The sequence below is a fragment of the Panthera tigris genome, chromosome F3 (genome assembly GCF_018350195.1).
Source record: "Panthera tigris isolate Pti1 chromosome F3, P.tigris_Pti1_mat1.1, whole genome shotgun sequence".
NCBI classification, from domain to species: domain Eukaryota; kingdom Metazoa; phylum Chordata; class Mammalia; order Carnivora; family Felidae; genus Panthera; species Panthera tigris.
In genome coordinates, this window is record NC_056678.1 from 60,649,283 (window position 1) to 60,674,036 (window position 24,754).

At 50.6% G+C, this 24,754-nt stretch overlaps 1 protein-coding gene across 1 annotated transcript in view; it reads left to right on the forward strand.

Moving 5' to 3' along the window:
* Positions 1-24,754, forward strand: part of LMX1A (LIM homeobox transcription factor 1 alpha) — a 159,895-nt gene that overhangs the window by 51,550 nt on the left and 83,591 nt on the right. The gene's annotated exons all lie outside the window — the stretch shown is intronic.

Below are 24,754 nucleotides of genomic sequence, written 5' to 3' on the forward strand. Positions count from 1 at the left end.
GCGGCAAGCATTTTTTTTCTCATTCGTCCAGATACCAGGAGGTGATGGTTCTTGGGGTTAGTGGGAAAGGTGGATGGTTCACTTCTTGAGCGCCTGGTGATGTGAGGTGCCCTGTGGTTGAGTTCCTCCCTGGGGGAGCTGCTGAGAGCCACGCGGGGATGCAGATGACCCCAGACAGTCTGTGGCATGAGCTGAACCTACAGGAAGGATGGGGTGGAACTCGGCTGGAGGTGGTGAGGGAGGTTCTTCCAAAGCAGGGGAGGAAGAAGCCACCACGCAGGGGGTTGCTGCTCTCAGTAGAGAGAAGGCGGCAGGTCTGGGAGCGGGTCACGGGGTTCCCTTGCATCTGGGGCGAGAGGGAACAAATGAGCTGACAGTCTGCCCTCCAGCCCCCCACCAGGACTTCCTCGGTTTTGCCACCGGGGGCCCTTGCTAGGCAGAGGGCCCTTCTTCCCTGCCAGGTTTTTGTTATTAACGTTGATCCCATGTATCAGAGGGTGGAAAGCAAGCCTTGGAAATCCACGTCCAAGTGGGGATTCGAGGCTCTCTGTAGCAGTGTGTGCCAAGGGCTGGGGGTGGGGACGTGCGGCGGGCTCTTCGCTCAGCATCCAGGAGCGAGCCCTCCACATCATTCACTCTGTCAGGGTAGCACGGTGGTAATCACTTCCAAATGGCGGCGGGGTGAGGAGGGGTTCCCCCCCCATCACCCAAGGAATGTCTTGACTCGGGACGGAAGAGGAGGTTTTCCATAAGCGGCTCCTCTTTCCAAAGGGGACCAACTGTAGAATATGAGACGCCCATGAGCCTCTCTGAGCATCATCCATTATAATAGCCGTGTCAACCCAACAGAGGGGGAGGGAACAATAATCCAGGATAATGGCGCGTCCCATCGTCTGACCTGGGAGGTGCTTTCAGGACGAGGTGCTCATTCCTCCAGAAATGACACATTCCCTCTCCAGCGTCTTCTGCGGAACGATCGTAAGAGTGTGTGTGGGCACCCATTCTGGCTCTAAACGGACGGACAGGCACAGGAGAAGTCGCTCGTTACCTACACAGACCCGAGCCGCAGAACCTAGTGGAAGGGACTCCAAACCGCCAGTCACGTTGCCACTTACTGGCCAGGTGATTTCCATTAAGTCAGTTACCCTTTCTGAGCCTCGATTTTTCTTACCTGTACAATGGGGGTTATCATGTCTCTTGTACAGGATTGTGAAGACTGGGTGATCTGACTTTTGCGAAAATGTGAATCAGCAAATAGGTACTCTGTAAAATTGTATTAAAGTTCTGTTGATGAGATTCAGTGTCTTTCCTACTGTTTTACCTTAGAAGTCTTGCTGTCTTCATTCGGTTCCTACCAGGGACCTTGCAGCATTACGCAAAAACATCGTGTCTAAAATTTATAGAGCGCTTTATTGCATTCACAATGATTTCATCTGTTTCTTATAGCACCTCTTACTGTGTCCATTTGCAGCTGGGGATCTGAGACCTGGGCTGAAGTGATTTGGCCACATGGCTCGTACGTAGGGTGTCCTGACTGTTCCGGGCTCTCTTCCTGGGCTCACCATGGGGTCCAGGGAGAGCCCACCGGTGGCCACTGGACTGCCTTCCGGCACTGGGGATGCATTGAACACCATAGCATTTGATACGTCTATTTCAGACTTGGATTAATCGTTTCCTTATGATTATGCTGCTGGTTCTTCCCCAGAACTATTTCTTCCATAGGTGATGCCTTCTTTTTTCCCTGTATCGGTAAGCAGGCGCCAGAAGCCCTTCTCTGGCTATCTGACCTCTCGAAATGGTTCTATGTCTCAACTTTTAAGGAACAAACCAAGGAGGTCGTGGGGAGTAGCACTCGTAACCATGGTTGGTGGCCTTCGTAGTCTTTTCTTAAAAGTTAAAATGTGCTGGTACTCAGGCCACTACCTTCTAGTTAAGACCTGAGTCCAACTGTTAGTTCAAATACAGATGGCCGAGTGAGGTTTGCACTGATAACTCCTCACATTCCTTCTTAGTCCTCCCACCGGGGGGCCAGGCTCCTATGGATGCAGATTCCCTCAAGATGTGTGCAGGACCAGCTGATCTAGGTCAAGGTGGCTGCTTCCCTGGAAACTCAGATGGGTCTGTTATAAGAGTATCGCTGAGGTCCGGAAGTTACAGGTGAATCGACCAGCGTCTAACAGCATCTTCACTATGTGCAAACTGCACAGCACCCAGCATTCCTTCTGGGCCCAGTGTGATCTTGGGGATGGAGGTCCTGGTGGTTTTCCTTACTCTGTCCACGGCACGGGCACATTTGTGCTTAATAACCGTCTCAAGTTGTATCATGGTTTTGGCCTTGCTCGAACCAGCCCTCCCAACCTGTCTTCTCTCTATCTGGTATCTTGGCTATCCAGAATTCTCGTGGAATCACATTTTCCAGGTAGCGGGTTATCTGTAAGATTTAAGCCTTTTTGGAACTGGATTTGGGAAGGTTTGGATGGACGGAGTTGTGAGGGCCGGTCATGCAATATACGCTGATTTGGAGTTCGTCTCTCTTTGTCTCTTGCCGCCTGTTATCTTTCCTCTTGCCTTCCCTCCACTTCCAGAGCGGGGCCCTGGCATTGCTTCCCGTGTTGGTCAGCAGAATGCATTTCCTGCCATTTGTTTCACTGCGATTTTCTGGAACAAGAAGGAAAGTTTGGCCTGCCTTGCCTACAACGCCCGATTCCCTTGCACGAAGCCCCAGGGAGTTCTCATTACCACAGCCCATATGCACAGACACAGCATCTGTCTTCTGCCCAGGAGGACACAGGGAGAGACGCTGCCAGAAGCTCAGGGCTTAGCCTGTCTCCTGCTGACCAGCTCCCTCTGTCTGCTGCCTGGACGGGGAGGAGGAGGAGGGCGGTATGGCACACACTGTTTCCAATAAGGACTGGAGCAAAAATCCTGCGGACGGTGGGAAGCCAGGCAGAGGCTGCAAAACCACCGGCCCTCTTGTCTCCAGGAAGCATCAAGAGCCATTTCCTGGACGTGTGATGGTGTGAGAGCCACCAACAGGCTAATGGTGAGATTCAGGGACCTTTTGCACTGACCGTGTTGGGGAAGGAGCTGTCACCATGTGATACATATAAATGGAGAAGGTACAGGCTGACAAGTCAGGCGTTTATAGGGTGTGTTGGTTAGCTGTAGTCACGGGAGCGCTGCGTAACAAAGCATCTTGAAACTCGGGATTTAAAAAAACCCAAGCATTTCTTTGTCTTACTCATGTTACTCATGAGTAAGCTTACTCATGCTTACTCTTTTAAGCTGTGGGTCACCTGGACTTCGTGCTGGGCTTCAGGTTGGGTTCAGGTCTTCTCTGTGTTGCCTTCGGATCAGCAGCCATGAAGTCATGTTCTTGTGGGGGAGAACAAAAGCCAGACCACACAGACACATGGACCCACATTCCATCGGCCAGACAAGTCCCATGGTGCAGCCCAAAGTCAATGGGGGAGGGAAATTCACTCTCAAGTGGAAGTAGGAGGAGGAGAGTGAACATTTAGTAACTTACGAGCTCAAGTATCGCAAATTCATGCACCTACAAATTCCATTGACTCAGGTTCTGAAGATTGAGAATTAGAGGAAGAGAGGAGGAAGCCTCAGGAGTGACAGGTGTCTGATGAGTGGGTTGGTCTAGCTGGGGGGTTGGGGGCGGTCCAGGTCCGGGAGGGGGTTGGGCAGTGAGAAGGTTGGCCTCTCTGGGTGAGAGGGCTATGCTGGTTCCCATGCTCAGTCCTCGTCCTGCCCTCCACACTTCATTAGGTCCTGACTCTGGACTCCGTCTGTCCTGCTGTGGTTTTCAGGGATCTGTGACTATGGGCTTATGTCTGTCCCTGAGACCAGTGATGAAGAGAGAAGAACCAGGTTTGAGTTGGATGTTGCCAATACCTAGGTTAGATTTCTGTATGCCTATATTTCTTTGGAGCGACCGGGAAAAGTCGTTTTGACTTTTCTGCTGTGGAATGTGCAGTTGCCCAGCTCCACCCAGGAGCCGTGGTTGGAGAAGAGTGGTAAGAGTGGAAGAGTGGTTGTAGGGACTTCTCTTTTTTGCGACACTTGCACAGCTCCCTGTTCTTGCCTCAGTCCCGAGTGGAGAGGTTGATTTTTAGGTGCAATATTGAGCCTACTAGGTCCTTCAAAACTTAAGGTTTAAGGTTTTCCTCTTGATGTCTTTTTCCCCTTGTGCTAGTGTTTGAGAACATTCCAGTACAGATAATGTCATACGTCAGGAGTTTTCTCCCTTCTTTCCTCCTCCTCTTCCCCTTGCTCATGTGTTTCTAGGAGAAGGACGCTTTCTACAGGGTCCTGTCCCTGCTGGGTGGCAATATGTGTCAGTGGGACCCCCTTACTTGGTCAGTGTGCTGTTCAGCTAAGTCACCCCTACCTGTAGACCCGTCTGCCTATACTTTCCTGTCTCCTTCCTTCCTTCCACAAACACCTACTATGTGCTGGGCACCTGACACACACACACACACACACACACACACACACACACACACACACACACACAAAAGAAATAAAGGCACATTCTTTGCTGTCAGGGGCCCACACTCTGGAGTGCCTAAGAGACAAAGAATAGAGATCAATATAATGCAAGCTGGTACGTTTAGCAGTGAAAGAGTATACAAGTTATAACTAGAACGTGACTAGATGCCCCCGAGCCTGCTGGTGGGGTCAGAGGTTGGTAGTGGTGCATGGAAGGTGTCCAGCAGGAGGTGATGCCTGAGAAGAGTTGGCAGAAATGGAGAGGAGAAAGTTTGCAGGCTGGTGGGACGGGATAAGTAGAGGCACCAGGCAAGGTGTTCAGGGGAGGAAGAAGCAGGTCAGTGCTGCGAGATTACAGATATCAAGATGGGGAGTGGCAGGTGATCAGGGAGGGAAGGTTGACCAGGGTCAGATAATGGAGATCCCTGGGGGTCACATAAGGAGCTTGAGTTTGGGGACACATTGAAAGTCCCATTTGAAGCAGGCAAGTGACACGGTGAGATTTGCAATGGCGCTTACAACTGTGTGCAGTTAATTCTTAATTATTGGGGTTGAGGGAGTAGAAAAAAGCACAGATGCACAGCAAATAATTTCCTTTTTTTTTTTTCCCCCCACTGCTTGTCCAAACCAGTTCTGCCTGCCCCCGATGACCAGGTTTAGAGGAGGCATGTCCTGGGTGACAGGATCCCAAACAGGAAATGTAGTAGTTGAAAGAAGGCTGAACTACCCTCATGGTCACTGAGTTCCTTTTTCTTTCTAAGACCAGGCTGTAGTCTTGAAGAACGAGGCTTAATTTGGGAGGGAGAGGCCAAGTTTATATGGCATACTACGATTCTCCCAAATACCATTAGGTGGGCACCATTATTATTATTATGATTTAGTTTAGATGAGGATACTGAGGCCCAGAGAGGTTAAGTAACTTTCCCAGAGTGAGCTAGTTAGTAGAGTGGAACTTGGCTGGCCCACCTTGCTTCTGACCGCTTCTAGAACTGAGCTTTAAGCAGGCGTCTGGCCCAGTGTCTACCCGACTCGTCCCCCCAGACCCAGGATCTGAACGCTTTGGAAGAAAGTGGTGATAAGCTCTGCATTTAAAGCAAACAACAGCATCTGGTCTGGGCTAACTCGCACGCACAGCGGACGGAACATCCTGTGTTGCAAACATGGAAAGTTTCATGCTCTGTTGCTGCTGCCTTTGAAATACACCCTGAGCGCCATAGTTTGCACCGAGGCCATTTAGCAAGACTACTGTTAGGGCAGAGGAGTCCTGGAACCCCGTGGGGTACTGAGTATGAGGACGTGGCTTCCTTCTCAGTCCTTCCTTAGCCCCGTGGGTACCCACCTACTCCCCATGATGCTTTGCCTCCCTGGGACCCAGAGGGCCGGTGGTCGGTGTGCAGAAGGCGTGGGCGTAGGCGCTGTCTGGAGGAACAAGTCATTGGGCCGCCGAAGCCAAGTCCGTGACCGGTACGATCCCAGGAGGGCCAGCAGCTTGTGGTTACTTGGCCACTCTTCCAGCTGAGGAATGTGCTTCCCCCTTCTCATATGTCTTGTGCTTTTGTAAGTTTTGACGAGGATCCATGAACAACCCAGAGCACCAGAGTGGGTACAAGGTCAGCCAGCCACAAAGCATTCCCAGCCCCCAGCACATGCGACATCTGTCAGATGCCACTTGTGAGCCATAAAGGAGACGATGAGTCCGCGGACAAGCACAGCGGGGACGCTGTGGGCTGTGGAAAGGCGGAGGCAGAGGCGGCCCATCCTAGATTTACCTGCGCACGTGGGAGCCTCTTGGAGGTCTCTGCTTGGTGTTGTAATCTTGGCACGGAAACAAGTGTTCTCACTAGCTCCGCATTCCTGGTTTGGGCCCAAGAGGTATAAAAATTATACGTTATCTTTCTTTTCAAAGCTTGAGAATTTCATTATTGTTATTTATACTACACCCTTCCAAAGAAGGTTTAAGGCAATTTACAGTAACGACAAATGTTACGGACGGGAGGTCTGTGCCCCTCCCCCCATCCACACGTTGCAGTCCGTTCTCCAGTGTGGTGGTGTTTGGGGATGGGGCCTTTGGGACGTAATTAGGGTTCGATGAGGTCATGAAGGGAGGGAGCTCACGATGGGATTAGTGCCCTTATAAGACGAGGAGGAGAACTGAGTTCTCTGTCATGCGAGGATGCAAAAAGACGATGCCATCTACAGATCGGGAAGCAGGCTCTCACCAGGAACCGAATCGGCCAGCACCTTGATCTTGGACCTCCCAGCCTCTAGAGCCCTAAGAAATAAATGCTTGTGATTTAAGCCCCTCGGTCTGGGGTGTTCATTGTAGGAGCCTGAGCTGAGACAACAAAGGTATAATAAAGTGGTTGAAACGAGAACGCGGGAGCAAAGTAATGAAGGGGATAGTGTGGAGCAGGAGGTGTTCGAAAAAAACCCAGGCTTAGAGCGTCCTTTGGGAGAACGTGTGAAACTGTTCTGAGCTTCCACGGAGCTGGGGGAGGGGGGGAAGGCAACAAAATTCTGAGTTCCCGGGGTCTCCACTGCTAGCACCCTGGCAGCCTCCCCACGCACCTGGAGAGAGAGGCTCCCCTGGTACCTCTCTCTAAAGAGAATCATGGGAATGGTCATCTTAGGGTCACTAGACAACTTTGTGGGCAGTGATTTTGTACAAGATGATGGCCAAGCATTCAGTCATACTGGTCTCTCACCTTCACGGTACCCGGGTGAGGTAAAAAGTGAGCACGATATTTTCTTTTTTTTTATGTTTGTTTAGTTTTGAGAGAGAGAGAGAGAGAGAGAGAGAGAGAGAGAGCGCATGAGCAGGGGAGGGGCAGAGAGAGAGAGAGAGAGAGAGGGAGAGGGAGACGCAGAATCGGAAGCAGGCTCCAGGCTCCGAGCTGTCAGCACAGAGCCCCACGTGGGGCTCGAACCCACGAACCGCGAGATCAAGACCTGAGCTGAAGTCAGACATGTAACTGACTGGGCCACCCAGGTGCCCTGGGCACAGGTATTTTCGATGCACAGCTGGGGACACCGAAGGCAGGACCTTGGAACATCATTGTCAAGGGTAGTTAGGAGGACAGCCTGGGTCGACGTCACCAGCATCTCAGAACCTTCTCTTCTTTCCGGAGAAAAGTGAGTGAGGGGAAGCGGGAAGTGGGGGCCAGGGGTTGCCTGTGGTCCCTGCTGCTGGTGCATCTGTCTGCACGACTTTGGGAAAGTCACCTGACTGTGGGTGTGTGACACGTGGGCCCTGTGGTTTCCTCCACTGTAGAAGAAGAAGGCGAATCATGTTTTGAAGGTCTCTCGCCCACGTTTCTGTGATTTGGTTATTTCCCCCTCACCACCCCCACCCTCCGTCCCTGAAAGCCAGATACTTAAGTAAAACCAAGCGAAATAAGTCCTCTCACAAAGAAACACTTCACCTTGAATAAGTCAGTGGCTTTCTAGGGATAAATAACTTGGCAACAGTTGAAAACAAAGGGAAAAGACCAGAACCCATTCAGTCTGTGTTCATTTTGTCTGTCCTTTCTGTCTTCACGGTCCCAGTGCTCTCGGCACCTGATTTTGTTTTCTCCTTAAAGTGCATCTTGGAACCCGGCTGTCATTTTTGACACTGGGGGAGCGTATTTAGCAAAGTGTTCTCGACTTTTTTTTTTTTTGACACCGAATTCCACCAGGTTGGAAGCCGCTTGTCTGTGTAAACAGGGAGGAGGGTACTTGTTCGAATGGGTACTGAGCGAGCAGAGGCTGGCTCGGGTGGCGTGCTGCATGCAGGGTATTGTTTTGCTCCTCCCCCTGCTCTGTGTGTGCGTGTTTTAGATAAATTTCAGGTCTTCGAGAAATCCCGGTGCCTTCTGGTATCGCACTGGCAGAAGGGTGTATTCAGGGGGCATATGTCTTAGACGCATGCTGGTTTGGGGTGAGCCAGATGCTGTGTACATGTCAGGGTGGGGGGCCCTGGGGTCGCGGTGTGCAAACATACAGGTGCCAGGTGGGATGACAGGCAGGTGGGTGGAACACCCACCAGAGCCGAGCTGCAGAAAGTTCCCTTGTTAAGGAGGAAGGGCTATTAAATGGGATGCATCATTGGGGTTTCCACAGATGGCTCAAGGTAGCTGCCCTACACTTCCCCCCAGGCGTGGGATTGTGTTAAGCCGGTCCTGAGAGTTGGTGGTTTTGGGTCCCCATCGGGCGCTCAGCTTAGTGTCCAGCACACGGCACATGCTCAGCCATCGTCGGCTGTCACCGTTGTGTGTGTATCGTTCCCCAGGTCGCCTCCTCCGTCTCCTCACTTTTGCACACCGGGGAGAATTTTACTCCGATTACATATATAAGGGAAGCAGATACCGGGGCTCTAAGTCACTCTCGATCAGAACCTACTGCCATCAAACGCCTGCCCCTGAGATGCCACTGGAGAGCTTCGCTGGTTTGGTTCCTCAGGGTGCCAGGGTCTGCCTGTAATTTTCCTGGGTTCACAGGCACCCTGGGATCCATGGGTAAGGAGGAGCAGGCAGAGTGGGAAGGGGGCAGGGAGAGTTCTGGGCATTTCTACGATATTATATGCAAGTGCTGTGCAAATAAAATGCAAATGAAAACTGAGCGCTGAGCAAAGGTGATGCAAATTCGCTTTTAATTTCTGAGCAGTCGGTGGGCACCACAGGGGCATCCAGGGAGCTGCTGTGGGAGCGGGGAACAGTGGGGAGACAGCTCCCTGGCTGCGGCCAGGGATGGACTGGAATGTGGGTCTTCCCATTTGATGTATGCATAAAATGCGGTTCTTTTTTTTTTTTTAATTTTTTTTTTGTGGGGGCGGGGAGGGAGGGACAGAAAGGGAGACACAGAATCCGAAGCAGGCTCCAGGCCCCGAGCTGTCAGCACAGAGCCCGATGCAGGGCTCGAACTCACGGACTCCAAGATCATGACCTGAGCTGAAGTCGGACGCTCAACCGACTGAGCCACCCAGGCACCCCCAAAATGCTGTTCTTCTGAGGAGAGCTGAGGAGAAACCGCTTTCTCTGCACTTAGAAGCGAGGGAACCTTGGGAGAAGGAAGAAGAGGGCTTAGCTGGGGTCAGGTCAGGGTTCTGATGGGGGAGAAGGACGTGTTGGGCACTTGCCGGTGTGTCTGGGGAACTCTGTGGAGGAAGGTCCTGGACGTCGCCCCCAGTCCCTTAGCGACGAGGAAGCCCTTTCCAGAAAGCCGAGGGGGAGAATTAAGTGTGCAGGTCTAAGGCTGTGCGCACGTTTCCGTCGATGACAGGTTCTGGTCAGCTCTGAATTGGCGGCAGCTGTGGATGTCCGCTGAGCATGGGATGGGCTCTGAAGATGGATCCGTGAGGGGATGGCCAGCCACCGCCTGTTGGTGTTATGCTTAGCCGTGGTTCTGATGAGTCAGTCACCACGTAACTGACTCTTCCCAAAGGGCACCGAGGGAAGAATTTTCGGGTCCGATGGCTATTGTCCCACAGAAGCTCTTGGGCCGTCAGTCTTAGGTACCTGAACCAATGACCTGACAGTCACACTGGTCAAGGCCAGGCCCCAAAACAGGGCTTAAAATCTGCCTGGGAGAAGGTCTGAGGGGAAAAAGAAAGGATTTGGGAGGTGAAGTCAGGAGTCAGGAAGAGGTGACTGCCACCTTTAATAGCAGAGTTCCTGCAAGAATACTTCTTTCTTCCTTCTTCTTCTTCCCCTTCTCCTTCTTCTCCTTCTCCTCCGCCTTCTTTTTTTTCGTAGCGTGTTTCTTGGTTGCCCTGTTATCACTCCTACATGCAGGAGCTCCAACAGAAATATGTTTTAACATCCTGAAACTGAATTATTAAATGGGGATTAACTTGGTGTTGACTTTTCTTCATGGCTGATTTGCAGTATAAACTGGGTTTAAGGCATCTTTCGCTAAACCTTCTGGATTTCAGTAGATCGCATTGGATGAGCCATTCATTAAAGATTTCATGCTGATGTTATTTGTTTAGGCTTTGATGCCCTTTTTCTGTTTTCCCTCCCCTTTTATTCAATAATGATATCTTTCAGGCAGAGAATACCTTCCATCCTGTGGTATTAAGGGCTTTCCATGATAGAGAGCATGGCCCCATGGCCGGCAGCGAGGCAGGAAATCAGAGGACTTTGGTGCCCTCCTCTGCCTGATCCCCTGATGGCCGTAGAGCTGGGACTGGCTCTGAGGATGGGTAGGTACTGGACTCCTGGGTTGGCAAATGCCTCCTCTGGCAGCTTTTTGGAACCTTGGATCCATTAACAAGGGAATTCGCCTTTTCATTTTAGTCAGAAGACACCCCGAGAGAAGCAATGGCTTAAGTTCGTAATGATGTGTAGAGGTCGATCACCACGTTCTTGTCAGAGAGCAGATACAGAAGGGAAGAGGAAGGATGGGGTGTCTGGGGCTGAGATCTACCAGAAGGACACTGGCTTTGTGAAAGCCACGAGTCTGAACCCGGCTACCCCTTGGACAAGTGATTCCAGCCTCTGTGCGTCTCATTTAGTCATCCGCAAAATGGGAAAAATAAAAATACCTCTTGGTGTTGTAAGGGTTAAGTAAAGTTATTCTTGTGATGAGCCCAGCGTACAACGGATGCTTAGAAGTTCCCCTCCGCGTGCAGGCACCCTTCACACCACTGAGGTCATAGTGTCGCCCTCAGTGAGTTCCTCTTCGTTGTTACTGGCTGCCCAGTAGGACGTGTGGTAATTTGCTACACTTACGCTTGTGGCTATTTGGTTGTTTCCCAAAGCGGCTGCCACAGGCCCTAGAGACTCTCGTCTAAGGAACATGCTGCCTCTGTTCCTTCTGGAACGTTGAAATGAGAGGTGATCTCAGATGGCATGGTAGCATTTCACACGGACCAGCCACCTCGGCTGTGGCCAGAGGTCAGCCGCCAAAGTGCAGAATGGCACTTAGAGTGTCACTGCCAGCCCTCTGGGCCCCGTGTTAATCGATCTGTTCTTAGAACTGGGCCTCTCGGCTGCAGCACCACGGACGTGATGCTCTCTCTGTTTAGAACCCTTTGGCCGGTCACGCGGAAATTCCTCCCTTTGGCCCTGCTGACCGTGGCCTCCGCCCCAGCCGTGCTGTTCCCACTGTTCCTCGGTGGGAACACTGTCTGGGCCACACGCCTTTTAGCTACAAGTGGCATTGGAGCCCGCAGAGTCCGTTAGTCTTCAAGTGACAGAGGTCCTTGCTGGCAATAAAGGAGCTCTCGTCTCCCCAAGTGGCCGCGTAGAAGCCAGCCGGGCCGGAGAACAGCACCCCCACGCCGAGACGCGTGCATGCTCTGATGAAAGGAAAGGTCAGCTCAGGGGCCCTAGTACCTGCACCGTGGAGATGCCTCGCTGGGACATTCTGCGTTTCAGTCTTTATTTCAGGTTTAACTCCCGCAAGCTGTGTGAGGCTGCTTCTTCCTTGGAATTGTCTTTATGTCCTATGGCCTAGCTTTCCTGGTTTAGGAAATGGAAACTGGTTTTTAATGGCATAGACACGTGACATTGATCGACTTCGCCACACTGAAGCTTCACACAGCAGGGTGCAGCGGGCTGGGTTTTATTATCCCCATTTTACAGATGGGGAATCAGGCTTTGAAAGCTTGAATGGGTTGCCGACAGCGGGACGCAGCTCCATGGACCCCAAGGCTGGGGCAGGGGTGGAGCAAGGCGAGGCTTCTTCCTGGCAAAGAGGCCGGCAAGGTCTTGGAGTCATTTGGCATTTAGTCTTGGAGGTCACAATAGGAGTCTGACATTGGGCTGGAGTCTCCTGGGAGCCCCATTCTGTTTCTACGAATGTCCGGCCACCAGTCCTCCCTGACACCACTGTCTCCATCCAGAATGTAGAGGCCTTAAGATCATTGCCCACCATGTTGATTTTCCTTGTTGAGTGTTTTGCTCAAGTGCAAGCTGGGGACCTCCAGAGACTTTATGTTAGACCATCTCAGCCTCATGGGGAGCTGAGACTTCCAGGTTTGCTTTTAGCCTGGCTTTGTCAGTGGCTTTGCCTGCTGAGACAAAGGACACGGCAGTCCTTTTTGAGAAGCTCTAGGAAATTCTGATCCCTGGGTCCTGCCCAGACCACTTATACTGGGACTGGCGGGGGTATGGCTTGAGTTTCTGAGTTTTTAAACCTCCCTGGTAATTCTCTAAGTTCTAGAAAACCTTTGTTTTAGCCTTTGAAGGAAGGAGATTTCCAGTACCTGAGGGGACCCAGGGCAGAAGGGGTAAGGGTCTGACTGAGCAGGGGGTAGATGGGAGTTTGCATGTTCTTTTATTCAGGGCTTCATATTCTAAGCATCGTGCTTGGGGCACTAGAGATTTCAAAGACACCCTCTTCATAGTCCGATGGGGAAGAGACACACAGGGAGGGAATTAACTGAGTCAGCCCAGACCAGGGCACAAAGTGTTGGTTTGCAAACCTCCTTGGGTATCCACAACACCCAAGCAGCTTATTAGAAACGCGGAAGCCCTTTTGGCCAACACACTTGCTAAATGTGGATTTGCTCTTCCTGCTGAACCAAGCAAAGTCAAAGCTCGCAGCCTTTCCTGTAACCGCCCCCCCCCCCATAATGGAGAGTAAACGCACATTCTTTGGAAAAAAACAAAAACATACAAAGTGACATTGCTTGCAACTCCAGCCAGTTCAGGAGGCCCTGCTCTTTGCAGTGTCTCCTGGTTCATATCAGAAAAAAAGGGCGTGTGAGAGGGAAGAATGGCACAGGCCTGGACCTCAGCGTACCAGATCTGACCTAGTAGCTGTGGCGGGGTCCGGGGATCCGCCGGCGACGCCACTCTAGAGGGACGGAGACAATGCTCTCGGGGATCAGGGAAGGAACGGGTCATTCTGAGTGGAGACCGTGAAGAGGGTTTCGCAGTGGAGGTGATGTTTGGAACTGGCCCTCCTCCTTTGGGCCACACACCTCCTTTACGGAGCTCTCACGCCATGGGTGCATTTTGCCGGGGATGCTGGTACCTCTCTTCTGAGATGGTAACCTCCAGTGGGACCTTCCTGGTCTCCTCTCTTGCCGTTTCGCGCCTTACCCTTCATGCCCTGGTATGGTCTCTGTGCCTTGCACGTGCTTTCCCCCCCCCGTCTGTAATGCCCTTCCCCCTCTCCCTCAGCTGATGGATTCCTATTTGTTGTTCAAACCCAGCGCAGACCCCTTCCTTCTCAGGAAGATGCTGCGATTGGTGAGAACTATATATAAAATATATAAAACAAACTATATAAGTTCAATGCTGTTTCACCCTATTTTGGGGAAGGTGTCTAAGGACGGATAGACTTTGACAGAGGCAGGTGAGGGAAGTTAGAAAGTAGCATTCAGCAAAGGGAGGAGTGTAAGCAGCACAGGAAAGCCTGGCCTCAAGGACCAGCAAGCTCCGGCAGGCCTCAGGGCACGGGGTTTGGTCTGGGTGGCATTTGAGGCCGGGATGGGTCTCGTAGGCTAAGTTTGGATGTGGGGCTCCGGTGTGGGGTTTTCAACAGTACTGGAGTGTGATCAAATCTGTTTTAAATGTTTGTTTATTTTTGAGAGAGAGAGAGAGAGAGAGAGAACGTGTGGGCGCCAGCAGGGGAGGGGGCAGAGAGCAAGGGGGACACAGAATTCCCAGCAGGCTCCATGCTGCGAGTGCAAAGCTCGACGCGGGGCTTGAACTCATGAACTGTGATATCCTGACCTGAGCCGAAGTCAGATGCTCAACCGATTGAGCCACCCAGGCTCCCCGAATCTGTTTTAGAAGGAAAAACAAGCACTTTTGATGGCAATGTGGAACATCTCGTTGCCTCAACACATCCCCATAGATGGGGAAGAAATTTGGGGGTTAACTTCTAAGAGGCTTTCAAATGTATGTCCCTTATCAATTATGTGGTTGTGTGTGTGTATATTTAAGCGTTGTAAAGAACTCACAAGCAAGTTGGATTTATCGGTTTCTATTTATGTATATAATTTGGATGGGATTTTAAAAGTGGACCTTTAATCAGTTCTCAAAAGGTTACAACTGTTTCCAACCAACCTTTTGTGGCCAAAGAAATACTGAGAAGGAGAGAAGAGTAAACGTGCAATATCCTCTCTGGTTGTTCGGGATGGGGCCCCAGACGTGGTGTTCAGATTCCAGGCCCATCTGTTCGACTTGCCTCTACCAGCGACCTGAACTTTGTGTTTATTGTGGCTGTTCTCCTTAAAGGGCCAGGACCTCTTACCTTTCTAATGATAGGCCTGACATTCCTGTTTCTGTCTCGCAAGGAGAAAAGTATCTCCATGTTTATACACAAGTAGGTAGAATGTATCCATTGATAACACACTTCGATTTCAGATTTGACCCTGATATCTTTGTCTTTAGGAGGAGGGCTGGGAGCTTATATTGGAGAAGGAAAAAAAAAAAAAGAAAGAAAGAAAACTTCAGGTTTCTTGAGGCACTGTCATTAGGTGATTTCTCTGTAACAAATAATTAATTATGTCTGGGGTGCCTGGGTGGCTCAGTCGGTTAAGGGTCTGCTTCGGCTTAGGTCATGATCTCATGGTTCATGAGTTTGAGCCCCACGTCAGGCTCTGTGTTGAGACAGCTTGGAGCCTGTCTCTCTCTTGGAGACTCTCTTGGAGTCTCTCTCTCCCTCTCTGTCTCAAAAATAAACACTAAAAAATAATTATATCTGATGATGAAAGGAATACATATTCATTATAGAGAATTTGGAGTACATAGAAAAGAAATGAAAATAATGCGTCCTCACAAGATCTATAAATAATCACCATTAATGTTTTGTTATCTAGGCCTTGTGTTTGTCCCCCCCCCCCCAACCATTGCCTATGTATTTTTGTAGGGATCATATTGTACATAATATCTTATAAACTCCTTTTGCAGTCAGCCATCTGTCACGAACACTTTCCCACTGCATTAAGAGTTCTTTCACATTTCCAATATCAGTTTAAATGGCTGCGGGATATTAAATTGGATTTATGTACCATGTTATCCAGGTGTTGGGCATCCTTGATCCCCCTCCCGCCGCCCCTTAGGGATTCAAAGCTGGAACTCAGGTAGGTTTCAGACTGGCATCCACACATCCTCTGTAACCACATGCCAACATTCACGTGCATTTAATTTTTATGGGGAGAAGTACCTCTGCTCTTATTAGGTACTCAAAAGTTTAACTGCTGAAGGGTCAAAAATGAATAAATGAACTCCAGTTAAATCCCTAGAAGAGGAATTTCTGAGTCTGAGTACGGTGCACATTTGTAAGGGTTTTGATGAACTTGCCAGGTTGCCCTCTCGGGGAAGCCCTTGGCGGTTTATCCTGCCCCCGGCAGGAGCCACGGTGCCTGGGTCCCTGTACCCCAGCCAACCACCCCCAGCCCTAGGCATGGTGCCTTTAGAAACTTACCAGCCAGTTATTACTGACTCTTCGTTGCAATTCACCCTAAAGCATTGTAGAGTCAGCGCTGCTCTCAGGGTCCTGGGCACCCCAAAACCTGCGGGGGTTGCCGAGGTCCGGCTGAAAGGGTTTATAAATAGAGGATCTGAGAGCACAGCTACCTCCCTCGCTGGGCTCACCAGACGGGGTGGTGGTCAGCAGCTCAGCCACCAGGCTCAGACCTGCTTGTGTTTGCACGTTGGCCCCTGTGCGCCCCTAGCTGTGTCACCTTGCACAGGTGCGCGAGCCCTGTGGCTCCGTGCCCTCCTTCATAGACGAGGGCTCTGGTGAAGACCAGAGCAAACACCCTTGCGTGGCTGTCCAGCACACGGCGCGTGCTCGCCATCATTGGCTGTCACGGTTACACGCGTACCACTCCCCAGGTCGCCTCCTCCCTCCCTCCCTCCCTCCCTCCGAGTCTTAGGTTGTGATTCTCCTTATCACAACTTGTAGAGCTGGAAAAGGTCCTAATGATCTTTCAGCCCAGGTCTCTCATTCTGTGGGTGAGGCGAGTGAGGTTGGTAGAGACACATTGCCTACACTCAACTGGGGAAGTTCTTTGAAACTTGCACACCTTGATCCTATGTTAATTGATGTTGTTTGTTTGCTTTTTGAGAGAGAGAGAGAGAGAGAGAGCACGCTTGAGCTGGGGAGGGGCAGAAAGAGAGGGAGACAGAGGACTCGAAGTGGGCTCTGTGCTGAGAGCCCTGTGCGGGGCTTGACATCACACACTGTGAGATCATGACCTGAGCCGAAGTCAGACACTTAACTGAGCCACCCCGGCGCCCAGATCCCAGGTTAAATAATTGTACGAGGTCCACATGGCCCATTGGAAGTAAAACTCAAGTAGAAATTGGCTATCTGGAATCCTTGGCTTACTGGACTCTTCCTAAGCCCTTTCTTTCCCTGAGGGCATCTAGTCCCGCGTCTTGCATACAGCTCGGCTCCAGTAAGTGTTTTCGATGTTGACAGGGAATGTGGCAAGTGCCCCAGGCTGAGAGGATCGCCACCAGCCCTGGGTGTGTTGGTTTCCGCCCCCTTGATCTTGTTCATGTCTGAGACCCAACACCTTGCACACATTTTGAGGGAATGAGCAAAAGAATGATGCCTACCTGGAAGACATAAAGGAGACTAAGTTTCATCATCAGGAGTTTTATTTTTCTTTATTTAAATGTATTTATTTTTGAGAGAGAGAGCGCACGCGCCCGTGCGGGAGGGGTAGAGAGAGGGGGAGAGAGAGAATCCCAGGCAGGCTCTGTGCTGACAGCACAGAGCCTGACTTGGGGCTCGAACTCACACACTGTGAGATCATGACCTGAGCCAAGACCAAAAGTGGGCCGCTTGACCGACCTAGCCACCCAGGCGCCTGTCAGGCATTTTAAAGTGTAAGTCAGGCCTCTTAGCTGGAGGCTGTACAGGTGGATGTCACGGCCCAGCACTCTGCTACAAAGGTGGCTCTCCAGGGGGGAGGCCAGGCTTCTCTGGTCTGAATGGACCTTAGAACCATCTCAAGGGTCTAAACTGGCTTTTCCCTTCCCCTCTGCCTTTTACTATGTAACAACTACTCCTGCCGCTGGCTTACCTTCTGAGCCTTGTTTGGGGGGCAGACCTCTCTGTGAGGTTCTCAGACCTTTGAAAATGAAAACAATGTTTCCAGAATGGGCAGCTATGAGTCCAGAGCTGTTACGGAAATGAGGTTCCCCAGGAGCTGTGCTCTTTCCCCCCCTACTTGTTAAAGGAAAAAAAAAAAAAACCCTAAGAATCCTATAGAAACACGATGCCAAATTCTGCTTTTTATAGCTGGTTTCTGTTGGCTGTCTTTCAAAGCCAGAAGCAAGTGTGTCTGCCCCTGCCAGCCATCCCTGCCTGGCTTCGTCCGCTGCAAACAGCCGTGTAGTATAGTGGTTCCGAAGACAGGCTTAAATCCCAGCCCCGCCATTGACTACTTGTGTGATAGCAGATGTATCCCTGACCTGCTCCTCAGATGACAGAACCGGCCTCCTGGGGTTGGAATAAGGACCAAACGTATCAAAATGTTTAAGGCAGCTCGTGCTACAGTAAGCACTCAAGATTAGCTGTCCTCATTCTGAATTCAGATAGCACTTTTGGCCCCAGGAAGAGTCACAGATGATTAGACATGGTCCCATTCAACTGCCTCGTTTTCTAGATGAGGGAACCGAGGCCCGGAGAGGTAAAGTGAGGGGCCCAAATTCACCCAGCTGCTACGTCATGCAGATGGAAAGGGACAGACCCAGCCTCGAACCACCCCTTCACTTCTAAGCCGGGGACATATACCTGCTGCAAGTTAATCACTGTTTTAGGGCCCTTGGATCGGTTCCTCCATTCTGATGGTCATATCCTCAACACTGGCACCTGTGTGTCTTATCCCTGTGTGTCCCCTTCGGTGCCCGGGGTAGTGCCATACACCAGAAGTTGGCATTCAGTCATCAGCTGCTGATTGGAACTATTGGGAAGGTGGGGAGTGTTGGCGATGTCTGGAGTTTTCAAGGTCACTCATAAAGATCCTTAGATCTTACATTAGTAACTTTAAGCCATTTCTCTCCATCTTTTTTTTAAAAAAACTTTTTAATGTTTATTTTTGAGAGAGAGAGAGTATGAGCAGGGGAGGGGCAGAGAGAGAGGGAGACACAGCATCTGAAGCAGGATCCAGGCTCTGAGCTGTCAGCACAGAGCCCGACGTGGGACTCGAACCCACGAACCGCGAGATCGTGACCTGAGCTGGAGTCGAACGCTTAACCGACTGAGCCACCCAGGTGTCCCAAGCCATTTCTCTCCATCTTGACTGTGAGCAGTGGAGCGGACAGGTGGCTAACGTGGTGATGTTTAAGTAGAAACCGGATCTGAATTCAGAGGTACTGGGGAAAGAAGACTAGAATAAAGAAATTCCATCTACTCTAGTCCAGTGGTTCTCAAACATTAATGTGCATCAGAATCACCTTGGTAAAACAGGCTTGATAACTAAAGATTGCTGAGTTTCTGATTCAGAAGGTGGAGAGGAGGGCCAAGAATTTGCTTTTCAAAGAAATTTTTTTAACAATTATTTATTTTCAAGAGGCAGAGACAGAGCACAAGTGGGGGAGGGGCAGAGAGACAGGGAGACACAGAATCCAAAGCAGGGTCCAGGCTCTGAGCTGTCAGCACAGAGTCTGACACGGGGCTCGAACCCACCAACTGTGAGATCATTACCTGAGCCGAAGTCGGATGCTCAACCAACTGAGCCACCCAGGCACCCCGAATTTGGTTTTCTAATAAGTTCCCAGGCACTGCTGCTGGTCCAAAGCATGCTTGGAGAACCACTGCTCTAACCTCTTTCAAGTCTGGGGGCCTGTAATCCCTACCACTCCTCGTGAGTCATTAGTATCTTCTCCTTGGCTGTGCTCCCAGCACATAGCACAGTGTCTGCATGTGGCAGGCTGAAGATGTCCCCACGAAGATGTCAGTTCCTGACCCCTGCAGCCTGTAAATGTGACTTTATTTGGAAAAAGGACCTTTGCAGATGTGAATAAAGATCTTCAGATGAGATTCTCCTGGAGGAATCCAGGTGAGTCCCAAGGAGAGGCAGGAGGAAATCACACACACACACACACACACACACACACACACACACAGAGCCCATGTAAAGATACAGGTAGATGCTGGAGTGATGTGGTCACAAGCCAAGGGATGTCAGTAGCCACCAGAAACCGTAAGAGGCAAGGAACAGATTTGCCCCCAAAGCCTCCGGAGGGCACGTGGCCCTGCTGATCCCTACATATCACCCTAGTGACACAGTTCTGACCCCCAGAACTGTGAAGAAGAGGTATCTGTTGTTTGAAGCTATCAAGTTTGTGGTAAGTTTTCACTGTGGCCAGAAGCAATGAGCACAGTAGGTATTCGGTAAACAGTGAGATGAATAGGGGGGCTTAGATGGTGGTATTACGATGTCCATTTAATTGATGCATAAACTGAGGGCTTGACGGATCAGGGCCAGTTGTACATACACGTTTACTGAAAGGGAGGCCCAGGACTGTCGCCTCCCTCTGTTTTTATACTAGCCCCATGGTCTCCCATCCCCACACATTAGAACAACTGAACTGGAACCCCATAACCCTTTGCCTATGCTTTGTTATTTAAAAAAAAAAAAAAAGAAAAAAGCTTGTCAGGTGCTTCTGGTATGCAGCGGGGGCTGGACCCAGACCAAATTCGGCAGGGATGCCGGCTGACCCTGTGGTGACAGCTAAGACCTTACATATGTGAGTCTCAAAGGCTTGAGACTTTGCAAAAGCTCTCCTCTCCAATTTACCCCTGCATGGCCGCCTGGGGAAGGCAGGCTGGTCACTGTTCTCTTTTTCTGGCTGCGTGATGGGGCCTAGAAGTTGGTCCCACACTAAGCATCTTTTGTGCCAGTGGACACAGTCGTGTGCGATGGCGTGCGCCTAATGCCAGTCACATGGGTTGTCAGTCCTGGGATTTGGGACGCTGGAAACGTGAACACTTTTATACGTTGAATCATCTGAGATGTGTGGTCGGGGGAGAGGTAGGTGAGATTCAAGGCCAGGGAGCTTAGCGACATTTCTCCGGAAGAATTTCATGTCCCACCCCACGTCTGTTCCTGGGGGACTTTGCATCTGACCGCTGGGCCGGGCTGGGGAGACAGATGGCCCCGAACGCCTGTTACAATGCCCACTAGCACAGGGAACCCCCTGGAAAGAAGCAGGCCTGCGGCGCCATATTGCTTGTGTGAGTACCGGTTTGGGTCGGCGGTTTTTAAGTTACATCAGCAGGACCCCTTCCCGTGCCCTCTCCGTGACTTCGTCATGTGACCGCAAAAGAGGGGTCGAAGGCACGGGGCATGCAGGTGCAGGCCTGGCCCTCCTGCCTGGTGTGCGGGTCGCCCCAGCGGGGGCCACGGGTCTGTTTGCCGTGTCCACGCGCCCAGCTGCTCACTCAGGTGCGCCTCGCTCGGCCGATCGGATATTACCTCGTGATTTTTATGGCGTCCAACCTAAAGGAAATTCGAGGATGCGATCACTTCCTCCCTTCTAATTAGAGGGCTGAGACTGTTTGCCCGATGCGTCTGCCCGAGGGCACCGCCCGCCGCAGGCAGGCTGCCGGGACCGCAGCGAGGCCCCGTGACTTTTAAATATCTGGAGAGGGTCGTCTGAAGAGCCGGGTCGCCGTTGCCACTCGGGCGGAGTGTGTGTGCGAGTGTAGATGCACACTCGCGGGTGGACCCCGTACGGATGTTTGAACGGTCCCCGGAGAACACACGTTTTCTGTTGTAATAAAGGAAAACACAGTCCTCGGCGGTAACCTAGGAGACGCGGGGTCCCCGCAGAATTGGGCTCTTTAACCACATGTTGGCTACTCGCAGGCCGGGCCCGGGAGGGCCTTTGCTGGTGTGGACTTGACATCGCCTCGTGGTCCCCAGCGGCGGCCCAGACAGCTGCCTGCTGTTTGCTCGCACACCAGTCCCTGGGGAGAAATAAGGGCTAAGTGGTTGTTACGGGGAGGGGGTGAAGACTCTGGCTCTCGCAGCTAGTCACAGAAGCGTTTCTGCCTTCCACACGACACGTCTCCTCCCCGGACACCTTTCCGCCCCGAATCTCTGCGCGTGTTTTGGAATCACGGGGCCGGAAGGGGACTCGGGGGGCCACCTACCCGTTCCCCCTGCCACCGCCTGTCAGTTCTTCCTTCGTGCCGGCCCGGCCCCGGGGAGCTGTCCATCCAGTCACCCCCTGGGATGGGCATAAATATTGTTATCTCCATGTAATAACGCGGTGCTGGAGCTAGGTAGAGCGTATTTGTTCCAGGGGAAGTGACAGCGGTTTTAAGCCTAGTGACTTGGAGGTGATTTAAACCCCCTCATCTGGATTTGTTTAACACACTTCAGTTTTATTATTTGGTTTTCATACAGGAAGTTAATGAATAACTCAGGGCGGCTCTATAGCTATACAAGCAAACAAGGGACCCTGGCTGGGAGTTCATTCTCAGGACAGGCATGCCTCGATTTACACAATAGCAGAAGCCTTGGGAAATTGTCTCTGCATCAGATTTGTGAAATAAGAGTCTTGAGAGGAATACAGCAGTGAGTGGGCTTATTGTTTTTGAGGGTTTTTGTTTGCGCGCGTGCGCACGTGTGTGTGTGTGTGTGTGTGTGTGTGTGTGTGTTTCTGTTTCTAAACAAAGCCAAGATGCATTTTGGATCATGGCTGACTTTCTCTAATTGACTTTTTATGGATTTGCTGGGAATAGAGTATTCCTCGGCAAGGCTTGGTCGGAAGCGTGGGGACGGTGGCTCAGGGGGCAGGTCCGTGGCCCTTGTGGGAGCCGTTGCCTGGGAGTTGAGAGAAGCAATACCGGGAGACGTCAGACTGTCGGAGCAAAGGGACCTGTCCTCATCCTTCCTGGACAAAGAACACCAGTGTGCTGGAACACAAGTGAACAAAACAGTTCACAGATGTGACCCGCTCGGAGGGCCCGGTTCCAGCCACGTCTTGTCACTGCCTCCTTCTAGGCAAATTGCTTTCTGCATTTGGGCTTCCTTTGTTAAGAGGAATTTACCTATTAGGAACGGAGTGGGAAAGAGTCGTGCTTTGAGCCCCTTAGAGAAATGGATTCTCTCATGTGAGAAGACCGATCATATTCTGCCCAGAGAACCATCTTTAGGGTGTAATGAATTGGGCCGGGCCAGGTGGATTCTTGCGGAGGAAGTCCACCCCACCTCGAGGCAGCTGGCTAGACAGTGGACGAGGAGGTCATTCAGGCAATTGGCAGTTTGCGTTTCTAAAGCTCATATGCTTCCTATTATCAAGACAAATATGACGGGACTGCCTTGATTTATTTTTCATATTAAGCTAATCTTAATAGTGATTCCCATCATAATTGCCTCCTGGATTGTAACCTAGATGGGCACTGGGTGGGGCAGAGAGGTGTGACTTAAGGTGGATGTACCTTGGACCCTGCAGGATCTAAGAATTGTCAGCTCCCTTCTGGCACCAGACATTCTTTATAGTGTGGTGTTATCATTGACTTTTCTCTGTTTCTAGACACAATTTTACAAGTGCTCAGAACACCTCTTTTTTAAAAGATACATATTTTTATTTATTTTTGAGAGAGAGTGAGTGGAGGGGGGGGGCTGGCAGTGGGACAGAGACAACAGAGAGCTCGATGCAGGGCTCGAACTCACAAACTGTGAGATCATGACCTGAGCCGAAGTCGGACGCTTAAACTGACTGAGCCACCCAGGCGCCCTCAGAACACCTCTTAGACAGACGTTCACACACGCGATCTGTGTGGTTGGTCTCAGGCAACTTACTTTCCCCGACCCTTCATTTCCTCATCTGTAAAATGACTCAATAGTAATAACCTTGCAAGATTCTTGTGATGATTGAAGGAGAGAACGTATAGAAAGTTAGGTGGCTCGTGCATGGTGGGCACTCTCCCCTCCACCCTGGGTGTTCTTATTCCATTTCTACTGAATCAGGGGAAACGGAGGCACAGAGCGGGTAAAGTAACTTGATCAAGGCCAAACTGACGTGGAATCCTCAGATTGTGTTATTTATTTATTTAAATCCAAGTTAGTTAACATACAGCGTAATGATTTCAGGAATAGAATTTAGTGATTCACTACTTACATATAACACCCAGTGCTCATCCCAACAAGTGCCCTCCTCAATGCCCCTCCCCCCATTTAGCCCATCCCCACCCAACACCCCGCCAGCAACCCTCATTTTGTTCTCTGTATGTAAGAGTCTCTTATGGTTTGTCTCCCTCTCTGTTTTTATATTATTTTTCCTTCATTTCCCCGATGTGCATCTGTTGTGTTTCCTAAATTCTGCATATGAATGACATTATTTATGTCTTTCTCGGATTTCTTTTGCTTAGCATGATACAATCTAGTTTCATCCACTTTGTTGCAAATAGCAATATTTCATTCTTTTTGATCACTGAGTAATATCCCATCGTGTACATGTATATACATACACACACGCTGTATATATGTGCATTCCAGTGTGTGTGTGTGTGTGTGTGTGTGTGTGTGTGTATACATATATATATATATACATATGCCACATTTTCTTAACCCATTCGTCCATCGATGGACATTTGGGCTCTTTCCATACTTTGGCTATTGTCGATAGCGCTGCTTGTAAACATTGGGATGCATGTGCCCTTTTCAGTTGGCACTCCTGTTTCCTTTGGATAAATACCTAATAGTGCAATTGCTGGGTCGTAGAGTAGTTCTATTTTTAATTTTTTGAGGAACCTCCATGCTGTTTTCCAGAGTGACTGCACCAGTTTGCATTCCCACCAGCAGCACAAAAGAGATCCTCTTTCTCCACATCCTTGCCAACATCTGTTGTTGTCTGAGTTGTTAATTGTAGCCGTCTCGGATTCTGGTTTTTGAAGCCATGTGCTTTCACTGTCCAGGTGTATAGAAGTTCAGAAACTTAGACCGGTTGGTCCAGCATGAAGTCAAGGAACACTGGGCCATGCTGGCTCTTCCCTGGCTCCTGTCTTCAGTAGGTGAGATTTACACAGTCTATCAGGCAAGTTCCTGCACAGAGTCCTGGGCCTTCCAGGAAGAAAAGAAGGACTTTGCTTTATTGGGTGCTTTTGCATAGGTTATCTAATACCAGGGCCTTTCAAGGTTGGAATTATTGACCCTCTTTTACAGATGAGAAAATTGAGGTTCAGGTGTTGGAAGTAGTTTGTCCACAGTCACAGAGATGACGAAAGCCATGAAGGTAGGGGACAACATAGCCCCCTGGACTCTAGCTCCCGGCCTTTGTGCGTCCCCCACCTCCCCATACAGTGACTGCTCAGGGTCCTGCCTCCTCTTGGATTTCAGCCT